Consider the following 6,919-nt stretch of genomic DNA (forward strand, 5'->3'; position numbering starts at 1 on the left):
AGGCGTACAACTGTCAAGTAAATTAACAACCAATTATTGCAAATGAATTTTGTGTTGCATCCCATCATCGCGAATTACCTAACATTCAAAGACCAGAGTCTGGTATCGCTACATCAGTTTGCTTACCCGCTTTTGTTTTGGACAGCGGGCTATTATACACATTCCTGTGAAAGGTTTTACGACGCAATTGAGATCTAATAGTCTTAATTGAACTTGATTATAGTAATGCAAAGCTATGTTTTTTTTACACCCTCGCCTTGCCAGGCTTAAAGTACTTTCCAGTGTATGTTCGTTTACGTTGGTTGCGCTTGCGTTGCTCATTTTGTTTTCAACATTCAAGCGAAGAGGATCGGAGCAAAGTTTTGTAACAGTTGCTGAATGCAGGAGAATTGTCAGCACTTTTATATTAAAAAAAAAGCCATGTCCGGTTGCGGCAGTTATGTGTTGGTGATTATGTTTGTCATCTCGGGTTGTCAATCCCGTTGCTTTCCGTCCATCGACTGCGGTCGCGGTTGGCAGAAATGGGGCAATTCCTGCTACCGCCTCACCGACCAGAGGGAAGTGTACCGTGATGCCGAGGAAAGATGCAAGAGCCTGGGAGGTGAAATTGCAGCTCCTCGCTCAGCCGAAGAAAATCGATGGTTCGTCGAGTTGGCCGGGGACATTTTAGACTTGTGGATTGCCTGCACCACTGAAGACTTGGAACAATGGTTTTGCAATGGTCAGAGTCAAAACTTCACTAACTGGTTTAGAGGGGTACACAACGAGCAGCAGCGCTGTGGGATTTTGTGTGTAACCCGACTCAAAGAGCCTGCCTGCGCACTGGGTGAATGGTTGCCTGGAACATGTGATGCCGATGCTCATCATTTTCCAGCGGTCTGCATCATTCGCCCGAGCAGTCAGCTGAAGTAGGCCTACTGTTTCCCCAACAGCGAGAATGGTCAGCTCTTACATGAGTCTTTGGTCAACCACAACATCACGGTTCTGACCACGCCTACCGTCGTCGGTTGCTGCAGGGCTTGCGTCGACGAACCCCAGTGTCGCTCCTTCAACATCATGCGGGACGGTCAGAAGCTGATTTGCCAAATGAACAATGCCACCCGATGTGATGAGCCTGGTGACTTTCATCAAAACACTGACTATTTCTCCCTTTATTCTGATGACATTTGGGTTGAACATTCGCCATAACATTCTCTTGTAGGACTAATAAGAAGTCGTCGACTGGAATGGTTTTAATTTAACCTTTAAAGGCACAGTATAACTTTCGAACGGTTATTTATTGTTTTAATCATAAGTGTAGATATATACAATACAACTAACCTGAGTGTGAAAACAATTATTTCAAAGGGGTGGTAGTCTTGTTGAGATATCACAGAAAATCTGGAGCGGTTTTGTCCGCGCAGGAAGAATAATCCATCATAATTTTTTTTTTTTTTACCAAAATAATCCAAATAATCACACAGTGATGAGAAACGGTTACTTCGGAAAAATTTAATCAGATTGAATTGAAATTTTTCTCTCAAATTAAGAAAGGAATATCATGATGACTGCTAAATATAGCCATTGCATTGTATTTGATTGCTTGAGGAAAAATATGAAGAATGTCATGTCATTATTTGCTTTCACTGTTAAAAATGTGCGTAAGTTTACGAACTCCGTAAAGTGAAATTCGCCGTTACTTACGGATTTTTCGTAAATGCAAATACTAATTATGCTTATTAGCGTAATTAAAACCAACCACATTTTGCTCAATCCCCTACACATAATAAAGTACATGTAAGTACATAGCATTATTTCAGCCGGGCCGTGTACACAATGTACAAACCCAAAAAACAACCTTTCCGGTAATTTTGCTGCACGGAAAAAAATCCGTATCCTGCAGCAAAATTACCGGAAAAATTGTTTCATTCCGTAAATATAAAGTCCTTTAAAGGCAGTGGACACTATTGGTAATTACTCAAAACAATTATGAGCATAAAACCTTACTTGGTATTGAGTAATGGGGAGAGGTTGATAGTACAAAACATTGTGAGAAACAGCTCCCTCTGAAGTAACGTAGTTTTCGAGAAAGAAGTATTTTTTCACGAATTTGATTTCGATACCTCAAGTTTAGAGTTTGAGGTCTCGAAATCAAGCATCTGAAAGCACACAACTTCGTGTGACAAGGGTGTTTTTTCTTTCATTATTATCTCGCAACTTCGATGACCGATTAAGCTCAAATTTTCACAGGTTTGTTATTTTATGCATATGTTGAGATACAGCAAGTGAGAAGACTGGTCTTTGACAATTACCAATAGTGTCCATTGTCTTTAACGTGGGTTTGTACATGTGTACATGGTTGTGGCTGAAAAAACAATATGTACTTACATGTATGTGTATGTGTTTGGGCAAATGTGGTTGGTTTTAATTACGCTAGTTAGCATATTGATATTTGCATTTACGGAAAGTCCGTAAAAATAACGGCGAAACTTCACTTAACGGAGTCCGTAAATTTACGGACATTTTTAATAGTGTTTCCTTTGACGTTTTTTGAGAACGATTATTCTTGCACACATTTTAAATTCTTTACTGCACCGATGTTTGATCTTTTAAAATATTATAAATTGTTGACGTTTTAATCTTAATATTGTGAGGCAGAAATGGAAATATTGGGGGAGCTGTGTCTTTGATGATGGAATTTGGCAGACTTTCAGAGAATGTCATGAGAAAGATAATTGTCTTAAGGACATCGCAGAGTTTTGCTATGAAAATAATTAGGTAACAAAAAAGCAATTGACAACCATTTTGAAACAATTTGTTGTTGTTCCATCTTTTTTTCCAAGGAAAAATCTGCGATGGCCTTATTGCGGAACTAATACATTTTTCATTCTCATACTCTAAATTTTGTGCCAAATTCAATGCGCGTATCACTTACGGTTACAATCCCATGACATGTTGTACAATCAGTCTGTAAATTGGCCTAAAACAGTGGTTATAAGGTTCAAGATATTTTACAGATTTGCTGGAAGAATTGTTTTAAAGGCAGTGGACACTATTGGTAATTACTCAAAATAATTATTAGCGTAAAACCTCACTTGGCAATGAGTAATGGGGAGAGGTTGATGGTATAAAACATTGTGAGAAATGGCTCCCTCTGAAGTTTCATAGTTTTCGAGAAAGAAGTAAATTTCCACAAATTTGATTTCGAGCTAAACGCACACAACTTCGTGTGACAAGGGTGTTTGTTTCTTTCATTATTATCTCGCAAACTCGATGACCGATTGAGCTCAAATTTTCACAGGTTTGTTATTTTATGCATGTTGAGATACACCAACTGTGAAGGCTAGTCTTTGACAATTACCAATAGTGTCCACTGCCTTTAACGGAGTCAGTAAATTTACGGACATTTTTAATCGTGTTCCCTTTGACGTTTTTTGAGAAAGATTATTCTTGCACATATTTTTAATTCTTTACTGCACCAATGTTTGATCTTTTAAAATATTTATAAATTGTTGACGTTTTAATCTTAATATTGTGGGGCAGAAATGAAAATATTGGGGGAGCTGTGTCTTTGACGATGGAATTTGGCAGACTTTCAGAAAATGTAATGAGAAAGATAATTGGCTAAAGGACATCGCAGATTTTTCCTATGAAAATAATTAGGTTAAAAAAAAGCAATTGACATCCATTTTGAAACAATTTGTTGTTGTTTCATCTTTTTTTTCAAAGGAAAAATCTGCGATGGCCTTATTGCGGAACTAATATATTTTTAATTCTCATACTCTGATTTTGTGCCAAATTCAATGCGTGTATCACTTACGGTAAAATCTCATGACATGTTGTAAAATCAGTCTGTAAATTGCCCTAAAACAGTGGTTATAAGGTTCAAAATATTTTACTGATTTGCTAGAAGAATGGTTTTAAATTTTATTATGGTCATGGTGAAAAATCTGTCTTTCAATAATTTTATCTGAAATACCTTTTTTTGAGAAGATGTCAGTTAGTTTTAAATGTCACGAGACCAAAACGCAATGTTTGAAAAAGTGAAAACATGATGATTTGTTTCACTGTTTTTTTCTCGTAACACTGATGGCTGATTGAGTATAAACTTTCAGAAGTTTTTCATAAATTATAGTAGGGTTTAATGCGTAACGCAGTAAACCGATTTAACACCAGGAAATATGCATAATTATAGTCAGGTTGCACAGTCGGGGCTATAAGCGATTGGGATTGTCAGGGCGCATTCAGACGTGGTTCCATTGTTCTTTTCAACCAACCAAAGCAATGCATTTGGGGAAAGGGTGCTTGTCTTTCTGGGAACCGTCATTGAATATTCTGCCACCGAGGAGTTAAGATAGATTGTATAGTTTCGCAAAATTCGGTACCTTCTTGGCAACTCGCTGGAAGTGGGAACCGCATTGAAGAAATCCAAGTGATACCTGATGAGGAGGGCGAAGATGGGCGGCTACAGAGAGTGGTGAAGCCGATGGCTTACTAGCCGGGCAAATCGGGTGAGTCGCTACATTTTCAGACCTAATGCTGGGGCAAGTACAGCCCCAACAGTAACGCTAGTAGGTAACACGAGTACCGTGAATACGGAAAGGTTTCAAACATCTAGTATGTATAAAGGGCCAATAATTGCGAACATCCCACAGATTAATAGTCAGGATATTTCATGGCCTTTACACGTAACTCGGGGTATAACGGACCAACATTCTCAAAGCATGAGTACAGGTACACAAGGACAAGAAAGGGCGGACAATCATAATTTTTTTTGGCAGCTTGCCGTTTAATATGAAAGTTAGTCAGAGCTTGTGTCAGTCAGGCCAATCAGGAATAAGTAAGCCTAGTAGTTTAGTGTACAACTTGGCAAACTCTAGTCAATATTCAGGGTATTCCATACATAACAGGGATGGGGCATGTAGTAGGTTAGGAGGGACATCATCTTCAATAGAACTGGGTGGTGCCCAACTTTCAAATGCAGGGTGCAAAATAAGTACAGTAGGGAGCAGTTGCATGTGGGGGTCCATTGATTGCACAGCGGGCTCTTGAAGCATACCGATGGCGGATAACATGCAGCATATGAATTAACCATCAACTCCCTTTAATCCATGGATATCGGTTTGTAGCGAATTGGGCGAGGGCCTACCGCTAACCTTAAAATTTTTAAGATTATTCATAGCGAGTTTGTGGATTTTGCTGTGATCTTACAAAGAAGAGTGACCCTATAGTAGTACAAATAGCCTACCGCTAACCTTAAAATTTTTAAGATTATTCATAGCGAGTTTGTGGATTTCGCTGTGATCTTATAAAGCAGAGTGACCCTATATTAGTACAAATAGCGGTCAAGACACAATAATTCTTGCTGGCTGTAAACGAGGGGGGTTTTATAATATGGAAAGATAATAAACACAGGCGTCCAATTACTTCTATACATTACATGGACCTCTGCATTTTTGACTTATGTAGCAGTGTATTTGCGAGCTCATCTCCATAGAACACATAGAATTATTGAAATAGTGTCAGATCGTACGCACAGAGAGCAGCAGCTCGTCCAATAAGGGGGGATGGCGCACTTTTAGAATGAGGCAGCAATTAACACCAGTTACATCATGGGCATAATTGACGATGAATTATGGGCATTGCACGTCACAGCACCGTGTGTTAATCAAGCTCTAGAACAAAAGGTACATAAAGAATAGAAGGGCAATACCAAGTTTCATTATGACCTTTCGGAATGATTGATCATTATTAGGCACTAAATGGCCAGCTTCCATAAATCAAGGGGTAGCCTATTGCATAATATTAAAATTAAAGACCTTTGCATCTTCTTCCATTTGTACATACGTATCTGGTATTTCATATGTTTAATGAATAGGGTGGTATAGATGGCCTTAGCTTTCGATCCAAACCGGACCTAGTTCAGAGGCATAAAACAAGTACAAACAAATACATATCCATTCATAGAAAAAGAGAGGGGAAATGGATTAAAGGAAGAAAGAAGCGGGAAAATAACAGCCAATCAAAGTTTCTATTTCAGAAACAATTGGGGGCTATGAACCAATACGAGTAGAGTGGCGAGGACAAAGGAGGTTTCATATGAAAGGATGGATTACTGGACCATAAAAGTGGTAAATGCATCGTTCGTTAACAATGCAGGGAAACATGAAAGGGTAGAATTAGAGAACAAGTTGCATCATGATGCAATTAACAATGGTCAATTAATAGAGAAAAGCAAGATCAAAAGTACGATGGTATTAAAAATAGGTATGAGGGACCTGTGGAAAAAAGGGGGGTTACTTACATGAGATAGTTATAGTAACAAATATATAAGAACAACTTTAAAAAAAATTAATTTATACTTGAGTTACAGAATATAAACAACATTATAGTTCTCAAGCAGAAGTGAAGTGGGGGTAACGGGAATTTATTTAACACCAGTGTTTATGTTTAGTCCAAAGGACTTGACTGTCTTGAGTTGGTGAATCCAGTGTGATTCTCTATGCTTGCAGTTATATTTCATATGTTCATAAATTGCACAAATGGGAGGATCCCAAGGGTAGTTTCATTGTTTCCAAGATGAAAGAGGATTGTAGACGCTTGGACCCTCGGCAAGATTCAAGATGTTCCATTACATTTCCAGTGCTGAGCAGTCTGGTTAGTTTTTACCGCCAGTCTGCAAAATATTGAATTATTCGGTTGGGTCCTGAGGCGAATTAGAATAAATCTGCTTTATACTTGTTAAGTATAAAGAGTTACACGGTTCAATGGTTTGGCGGGAACATTGAATAGGACTGGGTGCGGTACCCAGGGTAAGGCTTATCTGGCTATGCTATCAATATACACATTAAAGCTTTGTTAATTTAGTCTTTTTTATAGTCGTTATATAGTTTAAGTATCATCGGTAACAGTAGCAGCTACCATAGCTAAGCAGGGAGGT

General features: G+C 38.4%; 1 pseudogene; it reads left to right on the forward strand.

The window, feature by feature from the left end:
• Positions 1-360: 360 nt before the first annotated feature.
• On the forward strand, positions 361-1,319 carry LOC139940293 (aggrecan core protein-like; annotated as a pseudogene).
• Positions 1,320-6,919: the final 5,600 nt, after the last annotated feature.

Source organism: Asterias amurensis, chromosome 8 (assembly GCF_032118995.1).
Source record: "Asterias amurensis chromosome 8, ASM3211899v1".
Lineage (NCBI taxonomy): Eukaryota > Metazoa > Echinodermata > Asteroidea > Forcipulatida > Asteriidae > Asterias > Asterias amurensis.